This window comes from Bos mutus, chromosome 20, assembly GCF_027580195.1.
Source record: "Bos mutus isolate GX-2022 chromosome 20, NWIPB_WYAK_1.1, whole genome shotgun sequence".
Classification (NCBI taxonomy): domain Eukaryota; kingdom Metazoa; phylum Chordata; class Mammalia; order Artiodactyla; family Bovidae; genus Bos; species Bos mutus.
Window position 1 is genome coordinate 51,244,848 of NC_091636.1, and position 14,496 is coordinate 51,259,343.

The following is a 14,496-nucleotide window of genomic DNA, read 5'->3' on the forward strand; positions in this document are numbered from 1 at the left end:
CAGGGCTTATGTTAGAGCACTCTGTTAAGAAAGGAACATTTTCTTCCTCCTGATATGACTGAGAGGAAAAAAAAAAAAAAAGTGAACCTGAAGCCACAGGCAGCCTTGTTGTCACTGTGTCTGAAACAAGAGACACTGCAGAGGAAAACAGAGCCCCGAGATGAAAAGCGTGAGTTCCAACAACATCCTTGGAATCTCTGGATCTGATGTGCTGGAAGCCAGAGCACTCCTGACTCCTAGGTTATGAGAGTCAATAAAGCCCATTTCCCCCTTAAGGTAGTGTGAGATGACTTTCTATCACTGGCAGCCGGAAGAGTTCTGAATAATGCATTTGGATGCTGTGTCTGCAAATACGTACACATTTTCCACATGGTAACTCATTTAGATAAGTGGTAGCCTGGGTGTTAAGTGGGGAATAGCTGCTAAACATAGTTCTGTAGATAGTAAAATAGCTGAGAAGCTTAGATTTTTCAAAACTGGAACAATCTAGTTTTGTATCCAATAATAGCTATTTTCTCTCTGTGACCAGAGATCTCCCAGTTGAATCCCCATAGCATTTGAAATTTCACAACCAATCAAGTACATCTTGAAATGGGTGAAAGAAGAGATGTTTAAGGTAATGATTCCTAGGTTCCAGCGTGCAATGATGTTATCACCAGGGAGTAACAAAATGAGAACATATCAGGAGAAAGCCATGTTTTATTTTTTTTTTCCCTTCAGCTAAATTATCTTTATTCTGAGATTGTCTTTTTTTTTTTCGCTTATCTCTAGGGAAATGAACCTATAATTTGTCATACAATTCTTAAATGTTCCTATGGCTTTGTTGACTGCCCATAGTCATTAAAATAAAATATGGGTAATGATTTATAGACCCCAAGTTTTATTGGTATTGTTATTGTCATTTGCCCGGGTCCAGCCCCGGCTGATCCAGGGTATTCGAAGCGGGGATGGCGTCGGTGAGGATCAGGATACAATAGTTTCAATTAGATATTAAAGATGTAAAGAGTAATAGAATGAGGATAGCTCAGTAGGAAAATTCAGTGGGGAAAAGAGGCTGAGTAGCTTGGTTTACGCGGGAGACCAATAAAACTTAAAGACAAGAAGCTTGCACCACTTACGTAGGCCACAGGTGTCCTTCTGTTCTCCCGAAGGAGAGGAGACACTGAGGCCTTCCCGGTCGGATCTTAGAAGCCCAGGCATAACTAGTAAGCATGGCGGGTTCCGCGTTCCAGATGGAGACTCAGCCAGAGTGAGAGAGAGAGCAACATGGGGAGACCAGTATTTCGAGAAACTGATCCCAATTCTTTATTTTCCATGGTATACTTTTATATACTGAGATGTTATGCAAAAGTCACGTGGGGTCAGCAGTCCTGACTTTTATCAAAGTCAGGTGCTTCATACAAATGTATACAGAGGTCTTAGGGATGTTACATCATCTTCTGGCCAGGGGTGCCTGCTGACAATTTATGACCCTCTCCTTGTGACAGCGGTCAATCAACCAGGACACTTATTTCTCCAGGGGTGATTATTCTTAAAACAGACGCCACCCAAATAAAGTTACATTCCTATAGGGTGAGGGTATAGTGGGTTTTAGTTAAGGAAAGAATTTAGCCTAAGGTCTAACGTGATTAATATCAAAGGTTAATACTTATTTCTTCTATATATTCATTAATGTGTGTAAGGGCAGGGGATATGGAGACTTAGCAACAAACATTGGCTCAACAAATGAAAAACCCTTCACCAATACAATTTCTAATCAGCCCATTATACTTATACTAATAGTTTTCTAACTTTTCTAAGGAACCTGTTTTTAGAAGGTTTAAAGCATCTCGTGCCTCTCATGGTTGGGAGGCTGTGAGCAATCACATGTGGCCGGACAAGCCTGTCAGGCAGGCTAGAGAACCTTCAGAGGAGTTTGTAGGTTAAAACACTCTTGTCACGCCCAGGAATTACTATTAACTGGAGCTCTAAGTTAACTCCTTCTCCGAAAGAGGTGGTGGGGGACAGCCCCCCATAAAGTCAGAGGTGTAGATGAGCACAAAGTAGTAAAGTAGGCAGGCTCTGGTTATGGGGGTAGATGCTCGAGGATTTCCAGGGGGACTCCTGAGGCTCGATCCCGCCTTTGCGTATGTCGAGCCTCCTTCCTCATGACCTTTGCCACGGGCAGAGTGCCTCACTTTGGCCCCCAACAGTCATTGTTGTAGGAAAATGATGAAATGATACTGGCTTGAGAAATCTCAAAGTATAGGAACCAGTGTTTTATTGTAACTAAATACATTCTTCTGGATTTTAATTTCAATGTATGACAACTCATTATTCTGCTCACTCCTGGACAGTGAAAAATTGTGAGACAAACATAAAGTTTACAAAATTGTCTTCTCCTGCTTTCCTGGAGACATTTCAGATTGACTTGTGTGCTCCTTAGTCAGGGTTTTGGGTAGTCCCCAGCCTGGTATATATTCTATGGGACATGAAATAAATGGGTTAAACACAAGCACAAGCATCATACAATCACAGTGGTTTGGATAAAATTTTCAATGTTATGAATAATCTTATTGGAGTTATGACACATCCCAGAATCACTGGGCTGAAGATACTGGAATAATGACATAAAGGTTTCTTTAAAAAGTTGGGTAGTATACATGTGTTCCTGTGGTGGATTCATTTTGATATTTGGCAAAACTAATACAATTATGTAAAGTTTAAAAATAAAATAAAATAAAAAAAAAAAGTTGGGTAGTGATGTCCAAACAGGTGTAGCCCAGATTATTGAAAAATAGATATTCTTTATTGTTTTGATGTGGTCCATTGGTTTCAAGAAGGGAACTCAGAGAAAGCAAAGGAAGAAAGATAATTTTCCAGCACTGAACTCCTGGAAACTACTGCTTCAGAGAAATCCTAGTAAAGCACAAATAATTGTGCTCTTTTTTGACCACCCTCACTTATCCGCTGTTCCTAACTTGGAGAAGATCTCCCAAGTGTCATATGAAGCAAGAAAACAACCAGGTTACTCTCACTGTCTGATTTTGAAAGCATTGAAGGATCATAGTCTTTTCTGGGGATTTACTGATGATAAATAAAGAGGTCAGAGTAACACTGTTTGGAAGATCAGCTTCCATTCTTGTATTCATGCCCTTTGTTATGGGATTTTGTCTGTCCTCTTATTGTAGGCAGAAGGTGCTTCTCTGCTTCTTGATTTAGGGCTTGGTGATGTGATTGACTTTGATCTCTTTGTTTATTCAGAGGCATGACAGGAGCAGTTAACTGACATAATCATTCACAAGCTTTTGTTTTGTTTTGTTAATGCGCTATAAATGCCAAGAAGAGAGCTTCTGCCAGATATCTGTTTATAACGTTAAGTTGTGTCCCAGAAGAAAGACTCAGTTATAAGACCTCAGCCCAACAACCCACATGGGCAGTCAAGCATAGCTGGACACATAGTTTGAAGCACAGCCACTAGGAAAACTCAGTTTAAATGAGCAGGACTATGAACATGAGAATAATGGCTTATTATAGTTTGCAAATGAATGTTGACCTGTTTGCTACACAGCATTTTATTATGACAATAGCTGTTATGATTGTTATCACAAAACTTCCTGAGAATGTCCTTTCAACATGAAGTGAAAGTGTTGGTAGCTCAGTCATGTCCAGCTCTTTGCGACCCCCATGGAATGTAGCCTATCTGGCTCCTCTGTCCATGTAATTCTCCCGGCAAAAATCCTGGAGTGGGTAGCCATTCCCTTCTCTAGGGGATCTTCCCAATCCAGGGATCAAACCTGGGTCCCCTGCTTTGCAGGGAGATTCTTTACTGCCTGAGGCACGAGGGAAGCCCTTTAAATATGATTTCTGCTAATTCTCCATTGCTCTGACAGGCACACTAATCTACCTCCTCTTTTCCTGTTTCTCCATGCTATGACTTTATTCTATTCAACTATCTCTTAGGAAATAACCAAAGAGAACCCTTCAAATTTTGCAGATTTGTATCAGTCCTTTCACTTAACACAAAGCCTCCAGGGCCATCACTGACAAACACAAAGAAATAATCAATCTTCTCAAGTCAAGGGAGGGGATAGGTAATACTTACATTTTTCACTTTACTGGAGCAGCTACAACACACAGGGCTGTCTTCTGAGCTTACAATACATACAAACTCACTTGATCCGAGCTCATTTTTATACCAATTTTATAACACAGAACATAAAGACTTGGTGAAGGGGTGATATTATTCTGGGTACATAAAGTATTTGGGTAGAATCTGTCTGGGCAGATAATGTTCCATTTTCTAGAAGAAGACAGACACTAGAGTTGGCTACAGAAATGTGAAAATAAAATTCCATGCCAAGAACACCAGAAATTTTATCTTGGATCTCATTTCAACCAAATAGCCTGCCTTAGAGACCTTGGGTAGTCCTTAAGATTTGGGTAAGGGAGGATGCAAGGCTGTCTTCTTTGATTACCACCTGGGCTAGAGCTGGGGTAGAAACTCCCAGATATGGAGTAATCATATTTCACTTCCAACTTTAAATTGGTTACAGCAATCACATGCTTTTTTAGAAGCTATTTCCATCAAGCTTACATTGCCTGATACAGATTATCCCTGTGCCCACCTGCAGCCCCCTCCCTTTGCCAACACAGGAGCAAATTACATTTCATGTGCTTGCTTTGCAGTTTCACATACAGACTCTGCTGAAACCTCACCCGGTGCTCTCAGGATTAGTCGGAAAATCATGCCTCTCTTTCCTTTCTTTTCCTATCTGGGTCAGTGGCTTTGTGCTGCTGTATCTTTCTCTGCCTCCTCTTCCAGTACCGCCCCCCCTCCCAACCCCCACCCCACCCCTGCCCATGCCCCAGACAAGAGATCGTTAGCAGACAGGTTTTCAATTGAACTTTACACTCCCTCTTGTTTTTAACTTTTCATTCATGCTATCATTTTCTAACTGGTGGCTATGTGTAGATTTGTGGCACTAGAGATTTTCTAGTACAGGGTGAGGCAAAGTTAGAATTCATGTAATCAGTCTGCTGAGTCAAAAACAGTCCTGAAGTAGGTTTTCTCTCCACAAGACTGAGGCTGTCTTTTGTAATAGCCAGCTTATCACATTCCCTGCTGGGTTTCACAGGAGCTGGGCTCTGTCTAGCCCAAACCATCATTTCTTATTTCATTTTTGGGAATGATGCCAGGGAGCAGCTGGAGAAGGTAGGGATTTCAGGGGAAACCTGATTGTTGTGAAAAGTGTTGCATCAGTTGTCTGAGGAAAATATGAGGCTCACCCCGGAACTAAAACAGTGTCAGGTCCCAGAGTTCATATCAGTTGCCTAAACTCTGAGACTTAAGAAACACAATAAAAATGAGTATCTCCTGTTGGGGGTTGAGGGAGAAAGCAAAGACCAGCCTAAGGGTTTATGCTCTGTAAATCATGCAAGACAACAGAATCAGAAAGGGACTCATCTGTGATTATTATTCAGCACCTCTTAACACCTCTCTTTCCCTGGAGAGTGAGGTGATGGGAAGAACTTCACTGCTGTCTGTTTCTCTCATTTCAGCACCTATTTATTATTCTGTAACTAATAAGGTGTTGCTATGTTCTAAAGTACATGTCAAAACCCCATTATGTTGGACATAGAACTTCACAAACTTCAGCTTTTGCTAAATATATAAAAACAAAAGTATGCTCTGTGAATCCATGTGGCAGGAACATTAACAGAAATGGCCAGACTTATGAAGAAAGCTGACTTGACCGCTTTCATGCAATTATATCTACATCTGAAAAATATTCTATTTCAAGAAATGAATCTACTTTTGAATATAAATTCTATTTTTTAAGACTGCCTAAAATACTAATCTTTAAAAAGGATTTGAATATTAAATGTTAGAAGCTAAAATGACCTTGTAAATGTCTGCATATAGTATCATATTATCAAAATTTATTTTAGTTTCATTTCTGTCTATCACCAGTATGTACTTCCTATTTTCTTTAAAAATTTAATATTGAGAATCTAATACTTACCAGTCAGTATTTTAGACACCATGAATTTAAAAAGAGACAAGCATATAGAAATGCTCTCATATGTCTTAACTGCAATCAGGAAAACACTGATCAAAAAAGATAAATAAATGCATGTAAGGTTAGGTGGTTATAAATGATAGAAATAAAAATAAAGCTGGGAAAGGGGAAAGGAAAAGGAGTAGGACTGGTAGGTATTTTGACTTTTTTTCTGACCATATTAAAATATAATTGATATATAATGTGTAAACTTCAGGTGTACAATGTGATGGTTAGCACTATAAAGTTAGCTAACATATCCATTACCACAGTTACCTCATTTTTATGGTGAAATCATTTAAGATTACTCTCTCAGCAACTTTCAAGTATATAGTGTTAGTCAGTCAGTCATGTCTGACTCTTTGTGATCCTATGGACTGTAGCCTGCCAGGCTCCTCTCCCTGTCCATGGGATTTTCCAGCAAGAATACTGGAGTGGGTAGCCATACCCTTCTTCAGGGGATCTTCTCAGCCCAGGGATGAAACCCAGGTCTACCACGCTGCAGGCAGAATCTTTACTGTCTAAGCTATTGAGGAAGCCTGCACTTTCATGTATATAATACAAGTATATAAAATATACTTTTTACATAATTTATATAATACTTTCAAGTATATAATACATTATTATTAACTAGACTCCCATGCTATATACATCAAAGCCCAGAAATTATTCAGTTGTACCCTTTGGTCAACATCTCCCCAATCTCTACACCTCCCAGCCCCTTTATTCTGTTTCTATGAGTTCAACTTTTTAAGATTTTATAGATAAGCAATACTCTATAGTATTTGTCTTACTGTATCTGAGTTATTTCATTTAGCATAATGCCCATTAATTCCATCCATGCTGTTGCAAAATGGCAGGATGTCCTTCTTTCTATAACTGAGTAACATTTGACTTTATACACACACATACACACACACACACACACATTGTATACCCCAAAGAGGAATTGCTGGATCATGATAGTTCTATTTTTAGTTTTTTTTTAGGAATTTCCATACCATTTTCCTTTATGGCTGCATCAGTTTACATTCCCACCAACAATGCAGGAGGGTTCCCTTTTCTTCACCGCATTCTCACCAACACTTGTTACTTCTTGCCTTTTTGATGACAGTGATTCAAATGGATATGAAGTGATACCTCATTAAAGTTTCAATTTGTTTTTCCTTGATGATTAGTGATATCAAGCATCTTTTTATATACCTACTGGCCATTTCTATAACTTCTTTGGAAAAGTATATTTCAGTTCATTGGCCCATGATTTCATTGGATTATTATGATGATTGTTATTTTTGCTTAAAATATGAGTCATGGGCTTCATTGGTGGCTCAGATGGTAAAGAATCTGCCTGCAATGCGGGAAACCTAGGTTCAATCCCTGTGTTGGGAAGATCTCCTGGAAGAGGGCATGGCAAACCACGCCAGCATTCTTGCCTGGAGAATCCCCACGGACAGAGGAGTCTGGTGGCCATGGGATTGCAAAGAGTGGGACATGGCTAAGTGACTAAGCACACAGCACAGTATGCATTACTTATTTATTTTGTATATTAACCTATCAAACATATATAGTTTGAAAATATATATCTTGAAAATATATAGTTGAAAATATAGTTCTCCCATTCTTAAGATTCCTTTCCATTTTGTTGAATGCTGCTTTTGCTATGTAGAAGGTTTTTAATTTGATGTAGCTTATTTATTTTTGTTTAAGTTTCTTGTGAGGTAATATTTTAAAGATCCTGATCAAGGAGGACTCTCTTATGAGATGGCATCTGACTCCAGACTGGAATGAATGAGCCAGTTGGGATTTAGGCCAGAACTTTCTAGCCCAGGAAAACAGAAGAGGCAAAGACTGGGAGAAGTGATCTTTTAACTGAATGGGGAGATTTGGAGAATGATAGGAAGAGGAATCCAAGTGGTGACCAGAGCCTAGCCATCATGCTTGCTTACCTGCTAAGTTGCTTCAGTCATGTAGACTCTTTGCAACCCCATGGACTGTAGCCCAACAGGCTCCTCTGTCCATGGGATTCTCCAGGCAAGAGTACTGGAGTGGGTTGCCATGCCCTCCTCCAGGCTGGGCATATAGGCAGTTGTAAAAGTTCTCAAACCTGAAGTTAGAAAATCATAAAGTAAATTTGACTTCATACAGTCATTTTCCAACCTACCAGTGAAGAAAAGATAATGTGGAAAGTCAGTAGTTGTTGTTTATTTTATTCATTGCTTTCTTTTCAGTGCCCAGGAGACTGCCTGGTCGGTACTCTATGGAAAAAAGTCTCTAATAAAATTAGGATATGATCACAATGGTATAAAATTATCCACTCATCTCATTCAAAAATTATTTTGTTTACACTTTTTTTTATCACTTGTATATTTTCAGTGAGTTTTGAAGCATATACTTTGAAGTAAATGGTTCCAAAATGCTCTAAGTTGAAATAATTCCCTACAAAGTTCTCTGCTGTCTTTCTCCTTTGCCTCAACCAACTTTCTGTGCTCACCAATGCTCCCTGTAAGTATTTTTGAACTTTTTTCTATCCACATTTTGCTGCAAAAGGTAGAACTTTAGTGACAATTAAAGCATACATTTTTATGCTATGCAAATAAATATTTCCTTGATTTCCGTTTAGTTAATATACTTGTGAACTTTATGGTTATTTTGGAGGTGGGGAGTCCCTGTGTACTTTCTCCTCTATGTGTATCCTCAACCTCCCCTTCCAGTGTTGTCAGTCATGTCCCAGAACATTAGCTCTTTCCTTCACTTACAGTCTTGGGGCAGTCTTCCTCAGTCTTCTCTAGCCACTCCAATCTGGGGTGACTGCTCTCTAGATCGCCAGCATCCACTGCCTGTGGGCTCTTCCTTAATCATCTTGTTCTCCTTCCTCCTCCTCTGTCTTGTGTTCACCCCTCCTTTCCCCAGAACTGCTGATCTTCTATTTCCTCAGACAGTGTCTGCTCTCCATTCAATAGTGCAAGCGATATGCAGATAGAGCAAAAATTGTCAAGAAAATAATTGAACACCTGAAGTTTAGAAAAATCACCATAGCTATAGAAGACCGAGGGGCTGAGGTATTGTTTGCCAAGTCTGGATTAGGTGAAAACAGACCAAGTCAGGAAAACTCCTGATTTCTTGGAAACTCAGAGATGCCAAAAAAATCAATGTAGTGGTGGACAGTTGAAGTGAGATTAGAGACTAGACAAAGATAGCATCCAGAGAGATACAATGGTGGTCATTTGAAAAAATGTGATAGGCCAGGAAGAAATTTTATAATGTAGGCAAAAATTGGAAAACATCGAAACAGTAGTTTCAGAGATATAAATCAAACAATACTGAGATATCACTTTAAAATTCAGTTGGGAAAGCATGTCACAGAGCTAGAATAGTTCTGAGTTTCCAACAAGAAAGGATATTTGAAAAATTTTGAATCAGAAGCTATTTAGCTAGATTTAGAAGGATTGAAGATTTTCATAGGTTTTTACCATAGGTAGTATAGATCCTACCAAGTAGAAATAAGTCATAATTAGACATAATTATAAAAGGTTCATTTTCTCCTGTTTTGCCCACTGTTGGAATTGGAATCACAACTCTATTAATTAATATGGTACCTAACTTCAGTGATGATGATGAACCTGAAGCTCTAATACTTTGGCCACCTGATGAGAACAGCCAACTCGCACCCCATGCTGGGAAAGATTGAGGGCAGGAAGAAAGGTGGGTGACAGAGAATGAGATGGTTGGATGGCATCATCAACTCAATGGCCATGAATCTGAGTAAACTCTGGGAGATAGTTAAGTACAGGGAAGCCTGGTGTGCTGTTGTCCATGTGGTCGCAAAGAGTCAGACACGACTGAGTGACTGAACAACAACAGTTCTGAGCACGTCACAGACTGCATAAAAACATTTTGTTCTTTACTACTGGATTTTAGAAGACCCAAATGTTTTGTTGAAATGATTCAACCTACATTTTGCAGTGAAAACCTTGCAATGTGTACTAGAACATGAACCACCTTACTACAGATTTGGAGAAAATCTTGAAGAAGCAAAAGTAATCTCTTCTTTGGCTGAGTCTAGATTAAACTTTTAAATTCATTTATATTATTCCACAAATATTTGCCAAGCAATTGCTCTGTGCCAGAGATTTTGCATGCAGGAATGCTGGTGAGAAAGAACAGCGTGAGCCTTTGTTTGTAATGTGACAAGTGCTATGAATCTGTGATGCTCATTTGTTCTCTCAAGGATTTCTCATCTTTATTTAGGCACAGGTTTTAAAGATGACTGTGTGATGCCACAGCCCTTTGCATCTGTGAGTGTTTAGCAACGGTGTAGCTTTTCTACTGTGTTAACTCTGTGGGTTCTTCAGAATATTCCTGGGTTGTGCTGTAATGGTGCTGAGCATCAGAGGAGGTGGCACTTGAGTCTGTTTTTTTGAAATATTTGCTTTCTGTTCAAAGTCCAAATTAGAAGTGATCACCCAGAGTGAAGAAATAGCAATATCATGACACTTCCTGCTGAATGTCCAACATTTGTTTGTTACTGTATGTAACTCCCCTTTCACTGCCAGTTTTTAATGCATCAGTGTAGTTTTACTGTAATAAATGGTGAGTGTAATAACATTAATAAAACTAATATACCATGATATAAATGATGTTCTATAGCCCTTTGCGGGGCTTCCCTGGTGGCTCAGGGGTGAGTAAAGAATCTGCCTGGACACAGGAGATGCAGGTACAATTCCTGGGTCGAGAAGATCCCCTGGAGGAGGAAATAGTAATGCACTCCAATATTCTCACCTGGAGAATGCTATGGACAGAGGAGCCTGGCGGACTACAGTCCTTGGGGTCACAGAGAGTTTGACACGACTTAGCGAGTAAACAACAACCTACAGGTCTACTGGGATACTGTGCCCTAAATGTCTCTGAAAACTCATTGTTCTGCCACTGGAAGTTCTCAAATATTTGGGACCTTTTGAATTTTAAATGAATTCAAATTTTGAGACTTTTCTTTTTTTCCTAAAGAATGCTTGTCTTTGATTTTTCCAAACACAACAAACTTGAAAGCTTGTAACTCTAGCCTAGTTACTTCGTGCATGCTTAGTCACTCAGGCGGGTCTGATTCTTGAGACCCCATAGACTGTAGCCTACCAGGCTCCTCTGTCTATGAAATTTTCCAGGCAAAAATACTGGAGTGGCTTGCCATGCCTTCCTCTGGGGGAGAGGGTGAATCTTCCCAACTCAGGGATCGAAGCTGCATCTCCTGTGTCTCCTGCATTGCAGGTGAGTTCTTTACCCACTGAGACATTGAGGAAGCCAGAGCAAGCTATTTAGGGTCTTGACTGGCTATATCCATAAACTCCTTTTATGACATTCGACAAAGCATTTATTTTCTAGGGAAACACTATACAAGGTTCTCTAGTTATTGTGAGAGATGCCTTCAAACTTGCCCTTGCCTCCCAGAAATCTACAAACTGGGAATGAAGCTAGCTGGTTAGACAAAGATCTGTAATGTGAGGTGGCATGCAATAAATACTTTAATATAAATAGAGAGTTTTGTGGAAGCACAGGGGAGTAGAAAATTAATTCTAGCTAGAAAGGTCATGGACAAATTCATGGTGGTTATGATACTTAGATTTCAAGGATGAGTATATTTACAGCAAATATAAAAATTGTAGGCAGGAAGAACCCCCAGGTGGAAAGAAGAATATGAATTAAATCATAGAGGTAGAAAGACTATATTTGGGAACTGCAAAGTGAAGTTTCCCTGGAAGACAAGACAAATAGTGAGGAATTGGCTAAAAGAGAGTTTTGGAGGAGTATTCACCATGGAGGAGTGCTTTTTCCATTATAGATTCTTTCCTAATTTTGAGTTCCCATGATAAAATTCAAAGTATATGGTGATCACACCCACACCCCATTTTTTTGACTACTTATCTTCATTCAACTCGATGTTATTGTTTGCTTATAAAAGTTTCTTTCATAAAATTTAAATTCTCTCTTCTCAAAGGTTTATTTAAGAATTTTAATCTACATTTCATGGCCACTAGTATGCATTTCTCTTATAATTTTTTCTCCAAATAAACCAAACCTTTTGATTAATTCTGATGATATAAGCAGTTGTTGAATATTCAACAGTTCTTTTACTACATAAGGTCATACCTGTCATTAAGAGGGAACATGTCAATTTTATGATGACTTTAATAAAAATACCAAAGCTATTATAAACATTAAGTGTCATATAACCCACACAATTTTCTTAACACTTTAAAATGTTACCTTCTCTAATTTAATTATAGTATATAAGTATTTAAATTTCAGTGTTTTTATGGAAGTATTTGATTAATGTCATAAGTGAAGAAGCATTCTGATACCCAGCAAATGATGAAATTTGGAGAGCTATTTTTAGTATTATATTTTAAAATAGCTCTGATCTATGTTTTGTAACCCTGAGGTTTTAATCTCATAAATTATATCAGGAATATTTGAGAAATCTTCATATAAAACTAATTTTGTTGCAAACATATGTACACATAACTAACATGTACTATATGCACATTTATATGATTGTTTTAGAGTTAGCTCAAACACAGCATAAAAGAAAAATTCACAGTTCTGTCCATTTGTTTTTCGGATAGTTCTGGAACTTCAAGGTGTATAAGATAGGTGAATAATAGCTGTTGTAAAAACTTCAGATCACCTTTGTCAACAAATTTTCATTTAGCATAGGATATATTCTATGCTTTATTTCTTTTCAGTAGCATAAAAGTTTCATTTTGGAGATTTCATTATTGTTGTTACCAAAATACAAGCAAAATCATGTAATCATCTGCTATGAGGATGCCAGAAGCTTATAGATGTCCTATGTCACATTCAGCAAATATTTTTGACCAATGAAATTTAATTCATAGATTTATACTGAAACTTTCTCTCAGCCAGTTTCGTAAAGAAAATCTGTGACCATTAATTGATGGAGACATTGGAAATGACATGCCTGTATACTCTGAGAAAACCATAATTTAAAAAGACACATGACCCTCAATGCTCATTGCAGCACTCTTTACAATAGCTAGGACATGGAAACAACCTAGATGTCCACCAACAGGTGAATGGATAAAGGTGATACACATATATTGTGGAATAATACTCAGCCATAAAAAGGAAAACATTTGAATGACTTCTAATGAGTTGGATGAACCTAGAGCCTATTATACAGAGTGAAGTAAGTCAGAAAGAGAAAAGTGAATGTCATATATCAATAGGTATATTTTGAAGGCAGGAGAAGGGGATGACAGAGGATGAGATTGTTGGATGGCATCAGCAACTCAAAAGACATGACTTTGAGCAAACTTGTGAAACAGTAAAGGACAGGAAAGCCTGGCTTGCTGCAGTCCATGGAGTTGCAAAGAGTCAACATGCCTTAGCAAATGGACAACAACAAATGGAATCTAGAAAGATGGTACTGAAGAATCTATTTTCAGGGCAGCAATGGGGATGCAAACCCAAAGAACAGACTAGTGGATACAGAAGGGGAAAGAGAGGGTGGTACAAATAGGAGGAGGAGTATTGAAACATATACATTACTATATGTGAAATAGGTACCCAGTGGGAATTTGCTAAATGACACAGGAAATTCAAATCTGGTGCTCTTTGACCACCTAGAGGAGTGGGATGGGGTGGAAAGTGGGAGAGTGGTTCAAGAGGGAGGGAACACATGTATGCCTACAGTTGATTCATGTTGATGTATGGCAGAAACCAACACAATAATGTAAAGCTATTTTCCTCCAATTAAAAATAAATAAATTGAAAATTAAAGGAAAGTCAATCTGCTTTCCCTTAAAGGCATCTGGTAACTCCCAAGGGAAGGAAGTTGTTTAGCCCTATTCAATTTTTCCTGGAACTCGGGTTGCAGCCAAGGACCACACACTGTTGAATGGACGTAAGGTGCGAGGGATCCTGTCCAGTACAGGAGTGGGCACCTACGCTCTGTTACTTCATTCATGGGGTGTCTTAGTATCTTTACCATCATGCACAATCTTCTGAAGGAAGTTTTCCCACAGTCTACATTTACATTCAATACTGGGGATTTATGTTTGCCCACTTGGCTGGACTTGAGCCTCTTTCAGAAGGTAGGAAAGGGTGCCCTTTCTTCAGTGGCTGTGGGTGGGAAGCAGAGAACCCTCTGTGCTCTGACACACTTTTAATGCCAAGAAGCTATCTGTTGTCAGCAGCTCAGCTGGCCCCTGAGGACAGAAAGAAAGAGCAGCAGCCTAGCTAACAGAGTGATGCAGTTTCCCACGTTTGTAGCCTAGAGGGAAAAAACCTGCTTCCCTAACGGACTGAAGTTTGTTTCTGGAACAGTAGGTCTTTTTAATGGGAGGATGAGCCCTCTGTCAAGAAGGCTCCATGCGTTAATAAAACACACGGATTCAGAGCCTCTCTACTCAGCTCTAGGAGAAGCCTACTCATTTTTGGC